General features: G+C 40.8%; 1 protein-coding gene across 3 annotated transcripts in view; it reads right to left on the reverse strand.

The window, feature by feature from the left end:
- The window catches only part of SOCS5 (suppressor of cytokine signaling 5), a 93423-nt gene that overhangs the window by 54177 nt on the left and 13475 nt on the right, over positions 1-25771 (reverse strand). For 2 of the 3 annotated variants that reach the window (XM_037405342.1, XM_037405341.1), the window contains exons 2-4: positions 19987-20061; positions 7424-7594; positions 4693-4787 (exon numbers count right to left, since the gene is read on the reverse strand). The gene's annotated coding sequence lies outside the window, so the exon portion shown is untranslated. The remainder of the gene's footprint in view (positions 1-4692; positions 4788-7423; positions 7595-19986; positions 20062-25771) is intronic. The other variant, XM_037405343.1, reaches the window with a different exon arrangement.

A 25771-nucleotide genomic window follows, 5' to 3' on the forward strand; every position in this document is an offset into this window, starting at 1 on the left:
GTTCTTGGGGAGTCATCCCCCACATGAGGAACAGTAAATACATTCATGTGCATAAGAAGCAGAGTTCGAGAGGCCTAAATGACCTTCAAGCTCTTATTTCCCAAGATCTGTGAACTTGGCTTTCTAGCTTTTTTAAGGTGAAGGTTTTCCATAGAATTAATCTGTAATTTGAACACAACTGACACCTCTATGCTACACTTAGGAAATCTGAAAAGATTTGTTGGTTTTGTGTAGTAATTGCCTTCTGCTCCTGCCAGAGTAGTACTGACATGGCACTGTAACAGCACTGACACTGTGGCTGTGGGATTCCCATGTCTCATTCATTCTGTTGAAATGCATTTTTCTACCTCTGACATTTTCTTCAGTAGCAAGATAGAAAAACAGTTGCCGATTCTGGTGTGATATGTTGGCCTGATAGAAATATTTACTCTATTTGTGAGAGATTTAGTAAAATTAATTAAATTTGTTTTAGAAAACATATGACTTGCATTATTGTTCATAGAAATTGCTATGATTTCAAGAAAGCCTCTTTTTATAGCTTCTAGGCTCTTAAGGAACATAAGTTTTCCATAAAATAATGCTTTATATTTCAGAAAGAGTTGGTTTTACTCCAGATGCCAAAAGCTAAGACATTTGAGAATGCGAAAATCTTTTTCTATTTTCATTGGCAAAGAATTCCCATTTCTTATGATATATGATTTTACAGCTTTGTAAGGTGATATGAGCCTCTATTATTGCTAACATTTATTTTGCTTTAGAGGAAAAATCAGCAGGGAAGAATACGAGGTTTTGCAAGAGAGTAGAGAGCATTATAAGTACATTAATTATCCTGGCACTTTTAATATTTCTTCAGATAAATTTGTCTTAGTGTTACAGCTCCATTACAGTTAAATGCCAGTCACCTTTTCAATGTTCTACGGTGATTTTTAGGATTTAGAATGGCATCATATAAAACTGTCTCTCAGCCCACTGTATATTTTTGCAATAAAGCTCATTGTTTAGATAATTGTTTACCTTGCCTGTTCTTAATCATTTCCCTTTCATTTAAAAAAAATCCAAAACATTATTTGAACTAATGATGTCTGTTTAACTGACATAAAAATTTAATAGTCCTTTTTAGATGTACAGATCCTTGAGAATGACTTAAGTGGCAACATTTCAAGCGCACCGTTGTTGCAGATGCCTGAAGCGTGCCTCCCATGTATTGTTCAATCTGTTTGTGCAACACGCTGATTCAGTGTGTGCTCCATCCCTCCTCTTCTTGCCTGTCCACACAGTAAACCGAAGACTCTTGGTCACGCAGTAGCAGTGACCACTGAGGCAGTTTTTGCCTGCACCCGCATGAGCAGGGGCGTTTACACTCTGAGCATCTGGCCTTTATAGAACAAATTCTGTGCTGGAGAGCTAAGCATCTACAGCAAAGCCATGGATAAATTAGGATGGACCCAGAAAAAAAGGAGACTTAAGAGGCCTAGCTTTCACCTCCTTGAAATTTATTCCATAGATTCCAGCAAAGTTAGTCTTTCACAGTGGTTCAAAAGGGACGAAAACCAAGTTCTGAGTCTGCAAAAATCTGCATACTTCAAAGAAAACAATTCTGCCTGCCTGTCTCCAAATCTCTTCTCTATTGTCCTGCCCTGCATGACCTGCTGTCCCCTCACTCCTCCTGCTCCCTCTCTGCTCCTTCAGTAGATACTGCAGTTTTGCACAGGTCTTTCTCCAGGCCTGTTTACTTCTTTCTCTGCAGGAAAGAAGGAACTTTTTGACAGTGAAAAAAATACATACTTGTGTCACAAAAAGACAAGCCTGGTCATAAAGAAGCCATTCAATACCTTATCTGTGTACAAAATTTCATTGCAGATTCAAAATCGAAGTTAGAGGAGAACCCTGTCAGCCTGATGTAGCATGCATGACTCAAGGCACAAGTAAGCAAATCCCAAACTTGCTACTTCTGTCATCTTTCCTCTGTCCGTTGCTGTGTGAAACAGCGAATAAGGATGTGAAAGTCAGTTAAGTAACTCACAGAGTCAGTTTCCAGAGAAGTGAAGGTTGCAGAATTTGCTCTTCCTGGGTACATCCATGGCTTCGAAGCTTGCTTTCAAACCCACTTTCACAAAGTTTCTGTTTGTCCGTAAGCTGCCCAGAAGCCACTACACACTCAGACTGGGGTCTGGCACAGCCCAACTGACTTGCATTGCACTGAAAAGTCGGGTTTTACCCAGAACTCATGAAATTGCATACCAGAAGCATGCATGCCACATGGATCAATCTAGCTACACCCTCAGCCTTCCCTGATACTGCCCTTCCAGGCATGCCCACCCATTGCAACCAGCCTTAGATGGCAGCATATCTGGGCAAGTCTAAAAACTCTTCTGGAAGGCAGAGTGAGAAACAGCCTGGTTCCTCTGCCCTTATTTCATCTGGGAGTCCACAGCCTATCACAAAGCCCATCAGAGTGTTTCTAAATACTACATAGCAGTACATCTGTTCTTTCAGTTCCTATCCTGAGGGTCAGTTCTGGGTGACATTTTTCAGCTCTTATATATAATATGCCACGTTATTTTTTTTCTCAAGAGTTACATCGTCTAGGACAAGGCCTGTCATAGTGTGTGCCATAGTTTAAGGAATGATTGACTACCTTATAAGGCATGGTGTCTTGCCTAATCTTTTGCTTTTTTCTCCTCCAAGGCCAGCTGAGGTTCTCAGTCCACCCAGGCTGGAGGAAGGAAACCAGGACAGACAGCAGGGGGAGGTGCTAGAGCAAGTACAAGGGCATACCAAAGTTAGTTGCTCCTAAGACAGGATTTGTCAAGTGTGACAAAACCCACCAAGCACAGTGCATGCCCTATGTCACACAGGACATACAAGCCTTGATGAAAAGTGCAAAACCTGACCGGGCCTTTGGCTAATTGGTGCCTCCCTGTGTCCATTTTTTCTAGTCTGTACAGCAGAGAACCAAGATATGTTTGCTAACTGGCCAATTTAAAAAACAAACAAACAAACAAACAACCCCCCAAAAATCCCCGACCAAACCAAACCAAAAAAAAATATGCAAAAACGGGCATTCTTGCAACTGACTGATGCATGTGCAGGAGTTTTGGCCAGTCAAGGCTATGCCAGAGTTATTGTGCGAAATGATTTGCCTGAAAACATGCAGAGCCCAAGTAGCTGTGTGTCACAGATCAACTTCTAGGCTAGTTACAGCAGTTGGCACTACTGCTGCTAACTGCAGCAAACTAGGTTGCCTTGCCAGCAGCTAGAATGGTGATGGCCAAAATGACCAGAACAACTGACTGGGGTGCAGCCCTAAGCCAGGCAGAAAGGAAACATCCAGGGTGTTGCTGAGGGCAAAAGGCTGGCTCTTGGCACAGCTGTCACTTGCTTACTTGGTAGTCTGCAGAGAACTCTGACATATATGTGTATCAGCCATGCCAATGTCCTCCAGCAAGGCATGTGTTTTGGTTGATTCTTGTGATGTGAAGGGAAGTTCCTTCTGAGGGAGATCCCACAAGGAAAGAGACACCCCTGCATGGGCACTGGATTCATGGAGAAGTCGGACTGCCAACCAGCAGATGTCTCCAGGTCCAGGATGTCACCAGCAAAGATGACTAGGGTATGTAAGCGAGTGACTCCAAAGGGAAGGCAGGGACCATTAGGGAAAGACTGAAGGGCTATTGCTCCTCTAACAGCATCAAACAGGGCTGTGAAAGATTGTTGAAGTCTAGTTGTGTTTGCCAAAATGCCACAAGCTGCCCATGAGGCATGCCCACGTAAACATGGCATTGCAGTCACCCTCTCCTCATCCACAATCCTTTCCCTGCAGCTGCTTTCCCTTCAGTCTGGATGCCTGGGTAAGCAAATCTTGCAGTGACTTGCCTTTACAGATCCACTCTTGGTCTAAGGGATTCCTGTCAAGCTCACAGAAGTTACGGAGTACAAAGAGAGGTGTGTGGGATTGCTGGTGCACCAGGTTCACTACTGCTGAACTTCAGCATGAAGACACTGGAAAAACTGAGGTTTCCAGTGTTGATCAGTGGAGCAAGACACAGGCTGTGCTGTGCTTGACCAGCTGTAACATCCTGAAGACCCTAACAAGTTAAAGCCCAGTGTCTTACTTCAGTATTGTTAATGACAAATATTCAAAATTCATGAGGCAGCACCCCAAAAACATAAGTTGCAGGTTTTTCTGTTAACATTTTTAGGGTTTTAGAATTCATCATTTTTCTTTGCCATGTCACATGACATAACATGATTCCAGCACTTGGATTTAAGAACTCCATGACATCCTACTATTGTAAGATACATAATAAAGTCATGTGCTTCTAGAGCAATGAATAAGATTCCATGTTATTACCATTTTATTTCATTTCACTTCTTTCATGAAATTGCTTGAGTCACATGGCATGAAACATATTTAAATAATTTCTGGAAAGAAACCTATAAATGTAGAAAACTGAGATGAAGTATGCAAGTCATATAACCAGTACATTCCTTTTATCACACAATGGCTTCAGTTCTCACAGGAGTCTACTCATGTTTAAATAGTGACAGTCTTTGGTGCCACTGAAATGTCATAAATTCTTGATCAAAGGACCCCACAGCCTTTGATTACATGAAAACAGTCAAGTGACATAAAACATGGCACTTTTCACTGTGGTTTACATACAGATTATAGACATGCTATATACTTACAGTTTTTCATTGCATATGACAGCTTGTGACCTTCTGGGTTTCTTTTCATGTGCAAAACCATGAAGGGCTTATAGTTCTCCCAATGATCCATTTAACTAAGACAAAGGAAATAATTTTATTCTATACAGAAAATACAAGCTTTGAACTTCAAATATATCCCATTTCCCTAGCTACACAGACATCTTGGGAGCAATCAGGACACATCTGAACTAGCGGTCTATGCCATTTTAGATGACCTAGGCTGTCCAAGGCATCCTTATTGGGCTGACAGATATGGTAAGGACTTACAGGAGACCTAAGCCCTTTTGAAGCGGCAGCTGGAGGTGTGTCAGGATCTAAGAAGACACTAGATGCCTCTGATTAGGCAACTGAATCACCTAGCGCCTAATATTCAAAGCTGCACCTACACAGGACAGTTGACAAAATCCATACACTGTGGTACCCACCAACTCCTGCGTCTGTATACGCAAGCAGTTGTTTTTAGAAGAGTTGCTGATTTTGCATACACACATTTCAGGGACCGTGCCTTGTTCAGGAGCCAGTGTCAATCAGTTGCCTCTCTGTCCTTTACATTTTCTCCATTAATCATTCATAAAATCTTGCAAAGATGGTAGAAGGCACAAACAGGAGCTAGAGACTAAGGTAACTCACATACCATACCACTGAGCAGACACCAGAACTGGTATGTGGCTGAACAGGATTACTTAAGAGGCACAAGGAGGGATGCAGGAGTAGTAAGTCCTTACACGAGATTCTCATTTCTTCTCTGGGATGCGCCATGCCAGTGGGCCTGATACTTAGTATAGTCAGGAAGATGAAGGAGATGTAGCTGCTCAGCCAGTCTTTGGCAGGCTTCTGCAGCAAGCTACCATGTACCTCCAAAAAAAGGGTTTTCTTCCCAGGATGCATACCATGGCAGGATATTACAGCATAGCAGTTAAAAAATCTGCCACAGAGGAACCCCTTTACCCTGGAGAGGCAGCTGGAACTTTTTACAGAACTTCCTTAAACATAATACTCAGGTTGAAAGGACTGAGAAGGGACTGAGAAGATTATGTGCAGGATGGCCTGCAGCCTCTACACTTCTTGCCCTTGAGACCAAGATGAGAGTTATGAGAGCCTCCATCCAGATCCAGGATGGAAGAGGAGTCCTTATAGTCCCTGCTCCCCAGCGAGGCAGGCTCTGTCCCTCCTCTGAGACTGCTGGGGGAAACACTGCCTCTTGTCACTTGCTGCTGGGAAGAATTCCTATCTGTAGTCAAAACAATAGCAAAACTCCTTTTGACTTAGCAGGACAAAAGTTTCATCCTTGGAGAAACCAAGGAGTACCTTTGCATTCCTTTGCATTTCCAGCCTAAGTAGCTCTTATCCCAAGGAACTGGAAGAGACTCCAGCACCTCAGTGGTTCCACAGTGGGTGCTCAGGAAGGAGTCTCTTTTTCCTTGAAATGACTGAAGGAACTGGCCAGAATCTGATCTATTAAAGCTGGAAAGTTACTGCTGAACTTTTAACACATCCCTGTCAGTCCTAATTAATTTTTGCCAGCTATAATTTTGTTGAGTGGACAACTTGAAATAAAGTGCACAGAAGGTAACATGCAGCTACAATCAACCCTTTGTAATACTTCCATATTAATTTTTTTCACTCAAGAACATTCAGGTTGCCTGTACAGTCCGCATACACATACTAAAGTGCTAAACTCACTGAATGCAGACACTTACCAAACAATTTGGGAGTATGAGGGGTGGGGGGAAGGCTACAGACATCTGTGGTTGTGGTAACAGAAGTACTTTGCTCTGACTTCAGTTTCCTGATGACAGGAGTGGAAAACAATTACCGTTTCCCCAATTCAATTCTGACCTTATTGTCTTGGGAAAATTCCTTGCAGATGACAGAAAGAGAAGAAAGTATCCTACCAGATGTACTTCTAGCTCTTGCACTATTTATCTGCCCTGCCAATTTCAAAGCCTGTTTATTTGGTTTATTAAATATTACAGCTTACTATTTAAAATACCACACAGCAGGACTGGAAGAATTACACGCTTAACTATGTTATCCTCCTTTGTTCAGCTCGTATTTGACAAGGTAGAGTCTAGGCTCATATAACCTTCAAGACATGACATGGCAATAAACTGTTCTGGTTTTAGTATCAGCTGTAAAATCTGCAGGATGACTGACAATTATAAACAACTTAGGAAGTGACGTACAAGATCCCTTTTAATACTGGAGTCTGATATCTACATTCTGTGTTGGAAGCATGGTCTCTCTGGCAGGAGCTGTGTAAGCAAATAAGTGGGAGCATATGAAACGTTTAATTCTTAAGGCTCCATTACATCCTCCTCTTACCAAAGGATACTCACCATTAGTAACTTTCCACCCCCCCTCTTCTGTTTCTGCATCAGACAGAAAAAGCTAATTATTTAGCTTTCAGATACCTGGGCAGCTGGAGAACTTCTTAAGCATTTTACAATAAAATATAAACTCCTGCCCCTGTGGTCCCTACATGGCACAATCCTGTAAGGAATGTATTTTTCATAGGACCATACATTCTGTATTGGACCGTACTTTAAAAATATATGTGATACAAACATTTAAATAGGTTCACGGTACTTAGTTTTTACTGGCTTTTCTGAGAGGAGGCATTACATTGATTTACCACCACACTACGCCACTATCTGTGTATGATACAATACAGAGTACAGGTGCACACTTCTGAATTAGCTCAGATTACCTTTGTTCTGATGAGAACGAGTGCAGTGATCAAGGATGGAAGTGAGAAGTGCACAGAGGAAGGCAGGACAGTCCTTGTCCAAGACAGGTGCTCACGGGCTCGTAGTCAGGCACAAGGGGGTTCCTGCCTCCACTGCAATTTGCACATCCAGATGCAGCCAAGGAATGTAAGCTTTAGGGGAAGAAAAAAAAAAAAAAAGTAGGCATATTGTTAAATTGATGGGAAAGGTTATATATATATGTCACTCCATCTAAGCAAAGTAAATATAGCTTTTCCTGTATTTTGACAGCATTAACAAGATTTAGACATCTATAGCTGGAAGGGATTTCCTGGTATCAGTTACTCCATTCCCCAGCACCAGCACAGAATGACGTATATCAAGCTATTCCTGACAGATGCTTACTTTTTAACATTCCAATATTAAAAAATGAAAGTGGTGTCACAGTGACCACAGCCAGCATCCCCTCACTCTACTTCATTGCCCTTCTAATTTGATTTTTTTTCTAATTGCTAATCTAAATGTCTCTTGTTACAAATTAAGGTAATTACTTTCTAGCTTTGTACCTTCACTGAACATAGCCAACAGCTGAATTGGCTTTGTGACAACTGAAAATACACTCAGCAGGCTGCCCTATTGCCCCTTCCCTCAGCTTCCCCTGTTTTTTCAGCCCAACTTCCTTCTGTCCTTTCTCAGAGCTCACGATTTCTGAACAGCCTGTCATGTCCATTGCTTTTCTCTCAGCTCTGTCTAGTTTTTCATTCTTTTAAAAACACAGTGCCCAAACCGGACTCTTATTCCAGCTGTGGAAATAAAATCCAGTGCCAAACAGACCCCCAAAATTATCTTCTTTGGCCTACATATAGCCCTATGATTAACACTTCCCAGAACATCATTTGTCCGTTCTGTAATCCTGCCACGCAACTGACTCAGCGCTCAGCTTGTGACCCATGTCACTCCGGGTTCTCCTCTACGGAAAGGACCGCAGCAAGCCCTCTGTAAAGGCCTGAGGCTGACTCTGAGGGACGGAGGAGGGTATATGACTCTGAGGGACGGAGCAGGGTAGATCATCTCACGTTGTGACAGCTGAGAGGGAAGAGAGCCTCAGGGCCTGTACCCACCAGCCACAACCAGCCCAGACACAGCTCAGGTAAAGCGCTGTCAATTAGTTTGCACAGAGACCTGGGTGCAATCAGTCCCAGAGAAAGGCTTGATCCTGCCACTGGTTTTGTGAGTAGATCCTTGCATTCGTCAGATCGTTTAATACAACAAAAATGGACTGAAACAAATGTAAATGGAGTCCATGGGCAGAGGGCAATGGGGAACAGAGGTGGCAAGTGCATGCCTGTCAGTTTATGTACTTACAGGGCACGGGTTAACACTGTCATGCCAATTACCTTTACTCTCAATATTCTGAGTAAGGAACAGAGAAGGGAGTTCACTAATGGTGTGCTTTTCTTCAGGTGTCTTCTTCTTGCCTTGCTTCTACCTCCAACGTAGTACAGGATTCATCCTACCTAACTGATCTAAAACTGACATTGTGTCTAAGCCCGTTTTGGTCTCCTCTGCAGCCTGGGAAAGCAAGAACTACCTTCTGAGCTCTGGATTCACTCCGTTCCAAAACAAATGTCTTGGAGACAAGGCATGAATCACCTCCTGAAGGTGCTGCCTCTCTCTGTTGACCAGTGAGGCAGTGATCAGGACAGCCTTAGGCCAGGTGTCCAATTCTTTGACAGCTATGGAAAGGCAATCACAATTATTTCCTTAATGATAGGCCAGACTGTCTAGTCCAGCTGATTACTTTTCCAGGAAAGCACTCATAATCTGTTCCATGCACAGGCAGATTCAGTGTATATATGAGACTCCATGAAGTTTAGTTTAAATGCTGAATACCCTTTCTGTTCTCTGTCTTCCACACATCCTCTGCCTCTAACTCTACTTATCTATAGCAGATTGTCTTTTCCCAGCCATTCCTGGCAATACCTCAACAACCAGCAGCTGGGTCACATTCATGGAGTCACAAGAACAAGACAAAGCTATCAGTTAAAAATGGTATCTCCTCTCCCTGGCTTTCATTCGGCCTGGCATAAACTGACAAAGGGATGTAATTATTTTTTTTTTTTCCCTGACCACATTTCCCATAGCACGTAGAAGGAAGCATAATTTGCTGTCACAGCAGTTTTTCCCTTTCACACTTGGCTAACCACACTGCACATCTCACACAGATCTTTTTACTCAGCTGCTGCAAGCGATGGTTCCGAGGTATCAGCAATCAGAGACTACACTGGCTCAGCTTTGTTAGAAGGTGCAGAATTCTATGCTAAAACTATAGACGCTTTACTGATCTTACTAAAAGATAATTACTGTAGCAAACTCATGAAATGCAAACTGTTGACAGAAAAGCTTTGCTGGTAGATTGGTGCAGAGTAGCACATGTGATTATACAGTACATATAGATGTAATTATGGTTCTGTTTCTGCAGAACTCCATGCAAGAACTGGAAGGTCAACATCATCCCCTAGGAAGACGGATAATCAGCAGCTACATTGGGGATGCACAGTGTTGCTGTTATTGTTGGGTCAGAAGCTGCCACTAATCTAGAACAAAAGCAGAAAATAAGTTTCCTCATCCAAGCTGTACTTGAAGATTTATCCAACACCATACTTATTTCCATGAAAAGTACTGTACATTTGCCACTAGTTGACACAGAGTTGTCCATTTTTGACACTGAACCTGACACTCTTAGTTCCAGTGTAACATCATGTGAGAGACAAGGGATTGGAAATCACGAGCATGGAAACTGTTTTCTATATCCTGGTCTGGTGTATTTGTAACTGGAAAAGTGTAATTGTGTGAAATTAATTAAGTGATGGTTCAGAGCACCACTAACTTATTATGGCTGAAAGCTTTTTATAGTGGTGTTCTGTGCTTAGGGGTCTGGAGTTGGCCTGCATTTTCAAACACTAGATGGTGCCAAGGGTCCACACATACAGAAAAGCTGACTTAAAGAAACAAAAATGTTCCACTTAATGTCAATAAACTGACATCGTTTGGTCGCTGTGTAGTTCTGTCAATTACTTCAAAATCTACCGTTAAAATGTCTCATTATCTAGGAAGTGACAGAAAAAAAATCGATACAAGATAAAAGTAACCCAAGTAAACTCACAGGCAATTTAGTGCTGGAGTCTACAGAGAGGACAGTGACTCTGAAACAGTTTCTATACAGGGATGCTGCCAGCATGGGCAGGTCCAGATTATCTAGCCCAAAACCTTTTCTCTGAAAGTGACTGGTAGAAAGTGCTTCAAAGAAACCTATAAAAGCCCTGTGGCAAACAGATAGACAGAGTTCTACCCTTGGTCTTAGCCTGGTACCAGTTGGCTTAAGCCTAGCATATGAAGCCAAACTTTGTAAAAAGGTGTTTCTAATTTAAAAATTGATTGTTCTTGCTAGATATAGAAAAACTAGTTGACCTGTTTTATATCTTAAGTATGGACACTGACTGCAAGATTAAAAAATGCAAACAGCTGCAAACTGTATCTGTACCTACATAATAACAAAGATGATAAAAATCTTAACTTTTTTTATATTTACCGCTTTTTTGAATAGAAAATGTCATATTTGCTTATCTGATAATCTTACTGGTCCCACTGTATGACCAAACCCTAGGGAACGAGAAACAAATTACAATAACTTTACATCAGAAGTGCATAATATCCACTGTGTACTGCTTTATAGCAATATTTGTGGAAAAATCTGTAGCCATTTTTCAAGCCAGTATCATACTTCCCTGAGGCAGTTTGTATGAGACTATTACCTGTGAGATAATGATAGACTGTTACTAAATTATTAACAAGAAAGGACAGAAAGAGAAGAAATATTTGACACCTCGTTAGCATTTCTATTCTGATACTCTCTTGTTTCAAGTTATTGATGCTGTTCTTTTCCCTGTCCAGATTTTCCTGTTTGTACACAGTTGGAGTTCTGCAGGAAGAGGAATTTCTGTCTGCCAAGGATATGCAAGAGGGTGCAATTACTTGAGTCTTGGGAAAATGGCTCAGTTCACGTAGTTATTTGTCAGTAGATCCTGGTCCTGTGATCAGAAGGATTATCATAAGGAACCTCTCATAGACAAGCTGGACAGAGACTTTATTTTCTCAGTGGAGAAGTAAGTACCCTTTCTTAAATCCTTCTGACCCAAGTCTCTAAGAAGGATCTTTGGATCCGCTCTTGATGTAAAACTGTTCCTTGGAAACTGGGCTGTGATGCCTACACAGTGCTTGTCTCTGTGGTTTTTATGGCAGCATTATGTCACGTAAATAAATCAAGTTACTTTTAGAACTTACCAGTACTTACTCTTACCAGTAGGCTTACAGAGTGGGGACCAGTCCATAGGCAAAAGAAATTATGTAAAGTAGCCCACCATAAAGCAGACTGAGCAAACAGAATACACCATGTCTCTGTTGCTTGTACATCTTGCATTTACCAGAAATATGCTGCTGCAAAAAACTTGTGTACAGAAGCTCTGGTGGGAAGGTGCATAGGACAGACAAACATACCGAAGGGAAAACAACAGTGTATGTATGCCTATCTGATGGTGATGTTTAGACATATAACAAAGATTACAGAAGTTGTGAAGAATGAAGACAGGTCAGTAATACAGAATAATCTGCGTGACATGGTCACCTGGACACAAGCAGAAGATACAATCAAACGTGAAGTTACAGATTCAGGAGGAAAGCATGCAGCTCATATTCAGACAACAGATGAAAGCTGGAAGATCTGTCCTGTGAAGATGTGACATTGGAAAGGATTTGGCAATGAGTAAGGCAGATTGTCTGCTAAGCATTCAGCTTCTGATCTGATTCTGTAGCCAACAGCACTAATGCAATCCATAAATGTACTTATAAATCAAAATTGAAGGGACCTATGTGACATTTGTGTGATTGATCTCTGCTAAATTCAGTGTTGAGACACTGAGAAGATTTAGAAAAGAGTCACAATTGCCATTAAAATTTGGAAAACATTTTGTAGTGAAACACGTCAGGAATTTGCTTTGCTTATGAAACAAACAGAAGTCCATAACCTGTGCAGTTCCTCTGCAGATCAGCATTACTTCACACGCCCACTGGGTGCCCTGAGTCACTCTTACAGTGCGTGGGTAGATCAGGTTCCTAGGATGAGGTCATTTTCAAACTCATTTTGACACAATTACATTTTGAAAAGTTAGGTTAAATATTCTCAAAGAAAGGAAGGGCCAGTTACAGGAGATTGATTTGTTACCCATTCATTAGGGATCTAATGGAAATAAGAACTTTGATAAAAACTTTGTTCTGAGAATCAGCCACCGCAAGGTTCAAGTCATGTCTATCTGAGCAGCTAACTGCTGCAACACCACTCCCCCAAATCCAGGGAAGTCCTGAGTACATAGGCAAGCACTGCTGACACATAACTCCAATTCACACAATTGGGATGAGCACAAGCTGGAGAGTAGTACTGCATTTGTGAGCCACATGCAGCCCTGTTGCCCAGATGTTGAGCAGTCCTGCCTTAAGCACTCATTTGCAGACAGTTTGCTTTCCTAACATTGTAATTGTAGATCATCTGCCAAAGACTTTAAAAGCTTCAAAAGGCTAACTTCAATTTCTATGTGTCCTTACAAATGCACCTACACAGCATCAACTCAAGCCCAAAGCCAGGAATCTGCAAACTAATGATACTGCTACAATGCTCAATAAGCAAAACTTCCCCACTAGCAAGCAAAACATCAAATAAATAATTTTACTTTAACCCTTTTTCACTGGAGACAAGAGAAATGGAAAAAATGCAATATATCCACTAGATATGCCTGAATCATATGTAATGTACAGGTCAACCACATCCCTCCCAATATGAGGTTGGAAATGGATGCATCATAATTCTCCTCCAAAATTCCTAATAGCTCAAAAGCTATCAGGAATGAGATATCAGGCTGAGATAAATAGCTGCTGCTCACAGTTCAGTGCTCAGGCAAAAAAGAGATGAACTGGTGGATGCATCTATGAGCAGCCTGTAAAGAGAGTGGTCATTCTTTAGGCTTGGCAAGCAGCTTACAAAATTAAAGCCATTCTGTGATACAGACAAACATCAGTATTTTCAACCTACAATACAGAACTATTATAAAGCAGTAAAATGGCCACGGATATCAGAACTATGTTTCCTAACTTTCTTTCCCAACTTAAAACTAAACTTTTTATGTGATACAGAACATGCCAGAATTTTCATCTCCAGAAGCGTGAGTTTTACACACATGTTCACCTAGAAAACTCTGCTTATGTACCAACTAATTAGGAGTTAAGCTCAGGTTAAGGAATAATGCGATACTGAATTGGATCACAGCTCATTTACCAGTTTACAACCATTAACAAATATTACAAGTTATCCTATCTGAATTTTTCATTTGAAAAAAACCAAACAAATCTTAGTATTTACATGCATCATAGTGAAGTTGTAAGATCTAATCTACTGAAGTGTGAAGTGTGATGAGGTCCTCAGCTAAAAGATGTTAGGAACAAATAAGATTTATTTGAAAGTACAGAAAATGATCTGAACGAAAAACAGATTTGGGTAAATTAATAGGAGGAAAATATACTCTGTTTCATTCCATTAGGGTGAATGGCATTTTGCCAGCAATATGAGTCATGGAGAATATTACATTCCGTGTGTAAGGCATGGCTAGGCAAGAAGAAAAGGGGAACAGTAATCTGGAAGACAAATTTCAGGAAGAAGTAAGCAGGAATACACTGAAGTGATAGCAATACTGCATGAAGAACTACTTTAAGACTAAAAGCTGAATTGTATCTTATCACTTTGAAAAGTATTCAAGTTAAAAGGTTCAAGGATTCTGCTGCAGGAATGAATCAGATCTGAAAGCCTGACATACAGTGTGTGAGAGCGTAGGACAAAACATTCTCAGTCTGGAAGACCTGGTTCTGAAAAGAATTTTCAGAACAGATTAGATGAATCATGGTCAGAGCTCTCATGAGTCATTGCAAAATCTTCATTAATACTTGTAGACCCAAATAAACATTTACAACACTGAAACTCTCGCTCTTCCACAGAATAATGAAGGATTAGCAGAAACAGCCTGGCCCAAAACAAAGCTTTGAAGAAAGTGAAATGTGAGAAAAGACAGAGACTCAATATTGAAACATTATTCATCGCTTCTATAAAGGACCCCTCCAGAATTAGTGGTGCCATTTCTATCCTCTCTGTTCACATGTAGACATCTTATTGGTACTTTTGACATTCCGGCAAAATGACAGTAGCAATGCTGGCGTCTGTCCCCACACACAGTGGTATCTCAGCTCGTGGTGGCAGCAGTTTCCATTTGCTCTTTTTTTGTGGACTAGAGTCACTCAGACCTCAGCTGCACTGGAACCGTATGATATTACTGCCATCATCACCAATAACTCTGTTCAAAAGTAAGGACACCAGAAAAACAAAAGTGTGTAAGGACTGAAACAGGGAAAGCTGCTGGCATATCTGAGTGACAGCACGACAAAGTAGACAAACTGCCCAATCACTACATTTTATTTGCACTGCTTGCCAAATGCAGTCCTATACAGTGTCATTAACAGAATCCAGTCTTAATAAATGTCATCTGTGTGGAGTATTCGCAGGCCCTGATTTGACACATCTATTACTGGCATTACACAAGTCCTTCTTTGAGTCATTTTTGATTGAATGTGCTGATACAGACCACAGCCAGAGCTGCAGATAGTACTTCCACAGGACTTCTGGAAAAATATTGCTTGTAGCAGTAACTAGCCAAAAGATGCATCTAGTCTTTTTTACGCATTATATAGCCTAAAAATACATTTGATAATTTAAAGTTTGATTTGCCGCTATATTTAAATCTACTCACCTAGGCTTTCAGCAACTAAGCAATTCCTCCACACACTTTGATGGACTTTGCCTGAATTTTTTATATTGCTGTGCATGTACATGCCCTCTGAATTTTGGCTTGCCAGTATATGAAGATTATTACCTAGGATCTCTCTTGAGGCTATCAGTTCCATTCAAATTCCATTCAGATTTTAAATTTATGGCTAGGCTTTGATTTATCTGGCTTGATTCAATGCCCAGTGAAGTCAACGGAAAGTTCTTATTGACCTAAAAGGAAGCTGACTGAAGCACTTTGGTGTGCCTGGTTTGATCAGACATTAAAGTTCTTTTCTTCCATTAGGTTCCCTGTATTTGAAGTGGGTTAGGAACTGTCACAAAGTACTGAACTGTTTCTGAACACAGAGATGTGAAAAAAATAAAAAGCACAGCTCATGAGGGTCCAGCCCAGCTCTCACTACAATCAGCAGAAGCTGTTTCATTTACTGTGGTGGAAGCTGAGCTAGAGCTGAACATCAGAACTACATTTATTCCAGGATTTATTCCAGAAATTGAAACCTAATGTAAAAACCAGAGGGTTTTTCCTTTTCTGGGTCTTTTATTGAGTTGGAGAGAAGGTAGGATCCCAGTGCTGTTCAAAACTGCATGAATTTAATGAAATGTAATCTGTTTATTTATGTTTCCAAAGTTCTGTGAAACTCTCAACTTCCATTTTAAACAAGAAAAAGAACAAAAGGGAAAAAGCAACTGCTTTTAAGACTACAGAGAAAGGTGGAAAACCATAAATCCTAAAAGCTCAAAAATAAGAAGACCCAAGTCCCTCCTCACAAAATGATTTGTGGTAAAATGCTATGATTTTTAAGTCTGCTTCATAGTTTGGAGGTCTGATTCACTTTGAAATGCTTACTATTGTTAATGCCTCTGTCTCACTGTGTTGGATAATAATTCTCTGTGCCATGACATTTCCCAAAGACTCTCAAAAGAGTCAGCACTCCCATCATGCCAGAGGCTGTCCAGAAAGTCAAAATTTTAAAAGGGGAAAAGTCACGTAGCATGTCAGCAAAATTAATTTTACCATGCGCTAATATGCAAATGGATTTAAAAATGCTGTTTGAACGACAACATTACAGTTTGCCTTGATTCTTGTATAAAATCAAACTGGAAGAGATGTTAGAAGACCTTCTGCAAAAATATCTAAGAATGCAGCAGCCAAGGCTGAGCCCATCAGTGATGGTGGGAGCGCCTCCAGGATAATCTATTTCAGAAGGGCAAAAAAAATGCACAACCACCTGGAGCCAGAGAGAGGGGTGAGCGTGTGTGAGAGCCCCCCAGGGCAGGGCAGGGGGGGCTCCATGTGCTGGAGCAGATTCCCCCCAGCCCGCGGGGCAGCCCATGTGCATACCCCTGTTCACATCTAGATTTTGACATTTAGATGTTGACATCTAGATTTACTCAGGTGCATCCCACCTTTCTAAACAGGTGACACTTCCTCGTCAACTGCCTGGCCAGTCTGCGACTGAGCACAGGCATTGGTCTTAGCTGGGTTTCTGCCTCTCAGAGCAGCTTCCACCTCTGGAACAAGGCTTCTCCATGTTCAGCCTCCAGGCTTCATATGCCTGTCAGAGTGGCAGAGTTTGTGTCAACATTTTTTTGCGTAGGCCCAGGACTTTACACAGCCTTTGCAAGTATCCAATGCATCTAGCTCCTCATATGACTTTTGCAACTCCTTCCATTTTTGAGTTTGGAAACACCCACGCCTCTGCTCAACTCTCTGACCTAAGCACCAAAATGGGGATTTAGCAGAAATAGTAATAGGTAAACAAGAAAACTTTTCTAAAACAAACCAGTATTTTGTAATCCAGATTCATAAGGCCAAAACCCCCAGGTTAGCAAGCCTAGTAGGCCATGCTTACTTGAAGCATGACTTCTTGATGGATTGCTCTTCTCCTTGTGGGCAGGTGGTTTCTCCCCATCCATCTTTCCAGCTGCTTTGCTCTAAGCACTTTCTTACATTTATTCATAAGGTGAAGCCCAGCTGGAGGTGGCAACCTGCCTCTTAAAATACAGTACAAGTAGCTCCAACGTGCTGATCTGATGAAAGCAAACCAGGCATCCCTACCCAAGTACCCTTCACCCCGTGTGAATGCAGCAAGCAGGAAGCATTTGGGTGTTGGGAAGGGGTCCTTCTGTAGGAGAACCTTCCGGTAAGACTAAGGGTGCTCATGGTTAGTTCGTTAGGGTTTTGGGTTTGCTTTCTATGGAGAGCTATGAAAGCTGGTGGAAATTCCACGCTGTGGAATAACACTATTCTTGTTTTGTAAGTTTCATGGGGCAGGAAAATTTTCTGTAGCCAGCTTTACGTGGGTGGATCAAAGGTTGTAGGGAAACTCTGAGAGAATTAGAACAATCTTGTTTTTCATGGTATGTCAACCAAGTAACACTAAAGCTTTGTAAAAACATTGTTAATAGTATTTGTTTGCTAAATGATGATAAAGCATCACATGTCAAAAGAAAAAAAAAGGTATACAGATAAAGATATTATAATATAGAGAAGATCTGTATCTGTATACATTCATACCAGAAAATATAAACAAATAAACATAAATACATACCTTACTTAGATAACCATCCTAGGTATATTTACCTTATCTTTTCTGGTATATTACTTGTGTAATTACAGTATATCACATTAGCTTTTGTGATCTGCAGCACTAAGTCTTGACAACTCTCTAGATAATTATGCAGACAGATGTACTATATAGGACATCATTGTTTCAGACACTGCACAAACACAATGGTGGCATACCCTGCCTCAAAGCGTTTTCTGTCTAAAAGATGTACTAGAACAGAATTATTGAGACGTAAGACTGCAGAGCCAGAAAAACTTCAGGAGATAGTATAGTCCAACTCCATGCATTAAAAGCCAGCTAAAGTGTGTTTAGACCAGCTGCAAAGGTATTTGTCCATTTTCTTGAAAAGCTGCAATAAAGGCAATTACACAGCATCCCTATACAACCTATTTTAGCACTTTACATAATCAAATGATGAAAACAAATTAGCCTAATCTGCAGCAAGGAAGATATATGTTTAACACATGGAATATGTTACTGTTGTAAGGATGGAGAACAGCTGAGCACTACGTATTTATAACATTCATTCATGCACTGGAAAATTGTTAAAATCTCTACTCATAACCTCTTTTTTAAGTAAGCAAGCTAATTCCTTAAGCTCTGCTTTAAGTTGTGTTTTCTAAAATCTGCCATCAGGACAAGTTTTCCAACTGAGTCTTTAAAAGGATCAAGTAGAGCAGAATAATTACTTCCCTTGTTTAAAGTATGACAGCCCTGTTCATTCATCCTAGAATGACACTATTTAGTTGACTCATTTATAGTTTGTAAAATACTTTTGTTCCCACATACTTTTCTGCTATACTGCTACATAGGTGGTTATTTTCTTTATATACATCTACAATTTCTCCCTTCCTTGCTAGGCTAATTATCCTCTTAAAAGAAAATTAGACTTGTTTAATGACAGATGGGGGAAGGGGGGGGGAAGTTGTGGGCGGACACTTATCAGTGCCTTATCTTGGTTCTCACATATTCATTCTTCAGTGTTTTATGCCAAAACTCTCCAGGGCTTGAAGTTAGGCTGATAAATCTATCATTTCTGACTTCTCTTTGGAGCTGAATGCATACCATTTCTCTTTTCCAGACCTTCTAGATATCTATGAGATGATTGCCAATGGTTCAGAGATTAAATTCAGCTAATTGGTTGAGTAGAAGAAAAATCAATAATGTCATACTTCAGGTGAATGGCAAAATCAGGAGACCAATTGCAGATTATCTACAGTTTGATCCAGAACAGCCACTCCTATACATAAAGATGTTGTCTCAAATTAATAGATATGAATAGATTTTACCTTGTTCTGATTTAGCCAGCACAGAGCCTCACTGGTTCCCTTAGCATACCAAGTGGGGAAAGCCTGCCTTGTGCTTACTGCTGTGCACACAGCTCATGCTGGTGCTGGGAGCACCACACCAGTTCTGCCAGCTTTACAGTTTTCTTTGTAATAAACATTTTCCAAACACAGTACAGAACTGATTTCATAATAGCATGGATTAAAGTGCAAATGTGCCATTAGTGAAAGCCTGAATGCTTGGAACGGCAAGAATACATGAACCAAGACCCAGGAAAATAGGCTGTCTAGCATTGTTCAAAGGCAGCTTCAGTTGGATGTGGGATGCAGGGAGGGGAGCTGGGCCAGGACTGGACCAGGGAAGCATGGGGTTTGTGGGTGCCAGGCAGTGTGCAGCTGAGCTGAGGGGCAGATGGCTGTGCAATGCCACACTGAGCCATGCTGTGCTGGGCCATAATGGCCTGGTTCATGCCATACCAGACTGTGCCATGCCACGCTGTGCTGGCACACCCCATACCAGGACAGGCCATACTCAGCTGTGGCAGGTCATGCCATACCAGCTCAAGCTGGGCTATACTGGGCTGACAGCCCGCACCATCTCACTAGCAGGCTGAGGGATGACTGGGGGAAGCAGGGATCCCCCAAGAATGGCAAGCTGTCTTCAGGCAAAGGCAGCCTGGCCCTTTCAGGGCTCATTCATGCAGCCTGGGGCAGCAAGGTACTTTCTCAGCTGCAGGTAAGCCCAGCCAGCACCGCATTGCTCTTACCTCCACTGCTTTTTGCTTTCCCACTGGTGACTGAGTATTGCTTCCCTAGATTTTCCTCTTCCTAATTTCTCCATCCTAGATAATATTGGAAGAAAGTGTTATCAGTAATGGGAAATTAGTTGTTGAGATCAAGGGTGTTTAGATTTTCCTGGCTCAAGCTGCTGCAAATAAACAGAGCCAAGTTTCACTCAGCAAGACCTGCACTGTCTGATGGAAATTTTTGAGAGTTGTGTAGAAACAGCCTTTCCCCAAAGAGATAAATTTCAATACCAGCCAACTAGGAGAAAGTCGTGATAACAGCATCCTTTTCAACCTGCTCCCTTGCTAGTCTAGTTGCTGTAGACAGAGGTCCCTTCCCTGCCAGAAGGTTCTGAACTTAAGGATATGCTGATCTAGCAAGGCTGTGCAGGAGAGCTGTCAGGAGTGAGCCGTCTGGGGCTCCTGCTGCCACCATCTTATGGATGCTCTCAGGCTCAGCAGGACACTCAGAGTAGATACATCCCCATCCTGTGATGGAGCAGGAGGGTCCCTGGGCAGTAACTGTTATTTCCTAGCTATGAACCACTTCTGGACTTTCTCCACCCATCATCTCCTGCAGTATGTGAAATATGCCCTACAGGTCTGAGCTGTAAGATTTTAGCATGTGCCTCCCAAGGCTGAGAAAACAAGCCATTCCTGAAACAAGGGGTGCAGCCAGGGGATGGCTGGTTTCCTCTTTACTAAACAGCACCATTTTCCTACTTCTTGAGAAATCATTTTTACTTAATGAGATATACTCTTGTTACAATGGGCTATTTTAATTCACGGGTCTGCTATGTCAAATGTGTAAAGAATCTTTTTAATGGCAAAAAGTTGTTTCTTTTTTAAAAGGTCCTCCTTTCAAAACTGCCCAGGGTTTTTATTTCCTTTTCTCCATTTTTAATAACACGGATGATAAATAATCTGAATTTTACTCCCATGGATTACATTTCCATGCTTTAAAATCTTAATTTTTCTTTGGAAATCCACTGCACACATTAGTTCTACCATTGCTATTGTTATTTTTAAATTCTGGATATTCACATAGCAGTAGGCTAGAAAGTCCTATTATTTCTTTTGTTGAAAGTATGTCATGGATAAGCCTTTTAGTAGGGGTCCTTTATGAGTCAGTATTTAAAGAGCAACTAAAAAAGCCCTCTCCATGCAAAGAGAAAAAACAGCAAGTAGTTACAAACATATTTGTCATTAATGAAATGAAAATAAGAAGAAGCACCAACATACACAATTGTGTTTATCCTCCATTATGAAAATCTATTCCAGAGCCACCTTTTAAGATGCTTTCCCTCCAATTATGTATGAAAATTAGGCACTAACACCAAAGGCCCCATCTTGAAAGTGTTTACATGTATGCATTATCTCTGTTCACATGGAATTTGCCTGGTCTAACATGATTCAAGTAATGCTGGTGCCAAAGTGTTCACTGAACCAGGTCATACATCAGGTCAGAAAGTACTCATGGACAGTGCTCTTCAGACAAAAAAATATAATCAGGGGCATTTTAAAAAAATGAACATTTAGTGTGTGATGAGAAGAGAGATATGCAGAGCTCATCTTTTGCATTTAGTCTGTGCTTTCCCTTTCTTTTACTAAGGTCATCTAGCATTTACCTCTGCTTTTCCCCTGGCAAGCTGCCCAGTTTTTTGGCCAGTTTAAGGCTATGATAATACTGTAACATTGTTAATAATTGGTAAAGGCGTTTTGAGGCAGTACTGCAGCAGTGACTTAAAGGTAGGATTTGCATGAAGAAAATGTGACATGACCTGCAGGCAATAAGTTCATACAAAAGAAAGGTAAATTATGGAAAGTATAAAAACTGCTTTACTCAATCTTCTTCAATAAATTACATCTTCTTTTGCTCAGTTTCTCTAATATTGGAAAATTTCCTTCCTCTCAAATAAATGCTCATTCTTTTTTATCATTGCTTTCTGAGCTGCAGCCTTTTACTTGTGAAACTGAAAGTAATGACTTATCCAGCGCTTTTGCTGTGACTCATTTCATTCAGGGATCACGGCTTCTTGATTTTGCTCTCATTGCAATTCATATGCTTGGGAAGAGGTTTCTCTACTGCTGCATTCTGCATGGGAGACCTATCTTCCCATCCCTTCACCTCAGCACACTCACTACTTGTAAACTTGGGATTTGATTTTTCAGAGTTTATTTGATTTTTTTTCTGTATAACAAATCCATGTCATTTGTCAAAACACAGAAAAATGACCTTACGAGTATTGTCAGACTTCACATTTAGAAGGGAATGTCACTGTGCCTTGATTTGCAATCAGTAAAACAATTAAACAAATCAAGCTTAATTCTAGAAATTTATTACATTGTGACCGAGACTGAAATTGGTCAGAACTCAAACTCGGTGAAATCTCAGTGACATTCAGATCCAGGTGAACAGTTTAAGACTGGAAATGAACCCGAGTCACAGTTTTTAATCCAGAGCAGAACTCTCACTTTCTTGAGTGGATGGAAAAAGAAAGGGCAGGTCTGGATGCAACCCCCAACTTCCTCTTAGAACTCCTGTTTCTTCAGAGTAACCCCACAGGTTAACTGTAGGTTTCTTCATTAAAGCCACGTTCAAGGGTTGGAATGTACCCCTGCATTTCCCATTTGGCAAATTTCTCTTTGGCTCTTTGGGCTGTACGGCTCATTTGTTGCATTACAACTGTAAATCCTTTTAGAGCAGAGCTTTCTTCTCTAAAGTCAGATAGTCCCTTTCCAGTAAAAGGTCACCTCTATCCTTTTAAGTACACTTAGTGATGCTGTCTTGGTGAAGATCACAAGATGATGACCATCAGGAATATTGACAGGTTGTCCCTTCATAAGCACCATGTACTTCTTGTAGGTTCTTTTTTTTCTGTCTTATTGCAAAGATCTGGTTTTCAGTCTTGGATGTTCTCCCGAATAAAAGGAAATATAATGGGAGATAATAGTAAAGCGAATAAAGGAGGAAAAAATGCTGTGAGTTCTTAATGCCCATTAAAATACCCTTAAAAGAATATGTAAAGCAGCAGTTTCTTAAGAAGGTAGTTGAGGAGGACAAAATGCGAAAGCAGTTGTACCTGTGGCATAAAGCAGTCCAGAGATGGAAACTCTAGATATCCACCAAAAGTGATAGTTACATGTATATCTGTAGCTAGATAGCTGAAAGCTGATGGCCTAGTAAGGGGTAAAGCTGCTGTTCTCCTTTAGACATTCATAATTCCCACTGAAGTGAATGACCATAGCAGGAATATTGCTCATGTAAACACTGTGCAAGCTACACCAAGGAAGCATCTCTACCCAAAGTCAGACAAACAATCCAAATTTTACATTCACTGGTTCAGTCTTGAGATCCTTCTACAACTGAAATTTCTGCTGCATTTGTTTACTAGAATGACACTTCAAACAAACCAGATGATTTTTTTCTCTCTGGTAGAACTTCTTTTTTTTTTTCCTTCAGCCATACACTTTGTCTTAGGCAAAGCTAAGCACATGCTGCTTAGCTAAAGCTGTCTCTGTTTATGGCCTCAGTACTTCCTCCACGTGAATCCTTGGCAGCTCGAATAATTTGGAATGTGCAAAAACATATCTGCCTGCTTTCCTGCTTACCAAAAATCCTACTTGTGATCCAGACGTGCATAAACTGTGCTTCAAAGTAGACCGATTAATACTTTGAATCACTGTTTTAATTATGATTTAATTTGGAAAATGGAAATTCCTGACTTAAATAGTTTATCATTTTCTATTCCCATTTTTTTACTTCCTGAAAAAAGTTGGATTCTCATTCATCACTAATCTAGTGTTAATTTGCAGCAGTATGTAGCCTCTACATTAAATTGGGTCTTCTTTCTGCTAATCAGTAAGACACGCTCTCTACATACACAAGCACTTATTTAACATAACATATATTTATTCAGATTTAAAATGCTTCTATTTTATGATGCTAGAAAAAGGTAGCTGATATTTCTTAGAGCTGATTTCTTTTTGATTCCTGATTAGTGTTATGCTACGTTTAGGTGCAAATTGGAATTCAAATATAATACAAACATTCAGAATACTTAAGTAGTGTTTTGTTAGCTGAATAAAATCAGGTTAAATTCCTAGCTATAGGAATAAAAAGGCTTGTCAAAACCAAATTTTCATTCAAAATGTCACTTTATCTTCATGAACTGGATGACTGTTCCTGGGTAATCCATCCTTCACAATGTTAAAAGTAATTTTATCCTGAAATGGTAGAAACTGAATTTCTTGGCTTCTTAGCATCTCAGCTGTAAAGCACCTCTACATGTACCCTATTTACAACTACCATGCTTTGTGTGTCTCTCTTCTTGATGACCTATTCAGAATTTCCGATGCTGTATTGAATTTCCTACTGGTATTAATAGGAAGACATGCAGGCTTGAGAACCACAGCTCAAGAGCTGTGTTTACAGTGCTTTGATTTTCACCTTTACCGCTGTGACCATGGGCAGCCCTGTAGACTTGGCACAGAAAGCCTTTTCAGTCCTTACTTTATTTAGACTTCACCTTTCTATCCACGATCGCTCCTACTAGTCATTCAGCACTTACACCCTTTCTTTTTGCAGGTATGCTTTGATACTTATGAAGAAAGTGGTTGCACTATGCAAGCTTGCAAGGTAACTGAATGGATATAGACAACCAGATCTGTGGAATACTAGTTAAGGTGCAAGAGGCAAGTCTAATTTTCAGAACTGACACTTAGGGTGGTGAACCACTCAAAGGGACAGATTCACAGCTAGGACTGAAGTCTTGATACTGTGGCAGTGCTGTGCCAACTTTGAGCCACGAAAAAAACTGGCAGATAGCTTTGCAGTGTCTCCCAGCCTGAGGAAGTGGAGAGACCTCCAGGGAGCAGCGGCAAGGTACACACATGAAACTCCATCTCAAGTTCTGGGAATACCTTTCCCTTCTCATGGGACGCAAAGGTCTTTTACATACAACAGGAACAGTGACAATGATAGATTGTGGTTTGTTTATACCTGTAACAAAGATTATGACTATTCATTTATTTTTTTTACAGAATTAGGGTTTACATAATATGCTTTTATTATAGTTTATATAGTCATTTGCAGCTTTTTCATGGCAGGACTGTTTCATGCCACAGAAATGCTATCTTCTGACGGCATTTTGCAGACTTCTTGAAAGCTTGCACACACAACACTTTCCATCGTCTACAAACAGAAAGAGATTGGCAGGAGGGTGTTCTCTGTCAGAGGTACTTAACTGAGGAGCTGGCACCTCACCCTGAACTGAAATAGCTTCACAGGCACGCTGCAAATACTTTCCTATTGCTCAGACTTCTCAGTGGGGAGGGACTTGGCAGGAAGCTAAGGTCTGTATGAGGGGTAGATTCTGTGATCTGTTTAGTTAAGATCTAACCACCAAGCGTACATATTTTACTGGCAGCTGCTGACAGCCCTGCTGGTCATCTGCTAGATTCGTCAGATTAGTTTTGTAAACAGATCAGGGGCACCTGTAACTTTCAGACTAGTGCCTCCTTCTGGATAGAAAAAAAATAATTCTCACAAGTGAGGAGCTGTCCTTTTTGCTGAAGGGGCTGAGGCTATCAAATAATGAGCATACTCCCTATATTTGGAAAAATGGCTCACAAGCCAAAGAGCCCAAAATAATAAAGTGTATTCCAGTGACCCTACTATATTCCTACTGTACTCTGAACTGCAGCGAATACGTGATATTGGAGGTTGCTTTGTAGTTGTGGTAGCAAGGCTGATAATGCATTGGAA

The sequence above is a fragment of the Falco rusticolus genome, chromosome 12 (genome assembly GCF_015220075.1).
Source record: "Falco rusticolus isolate bFalRus1 chromosome 12, bFalRus1.pri, whole genome shotgun sequence".
Lineage (NCBI taxonomy): Eukaryota > Metazoa > Chordata > Aves > Falconiformes > Falconidae > Falco > Falco rusticolus.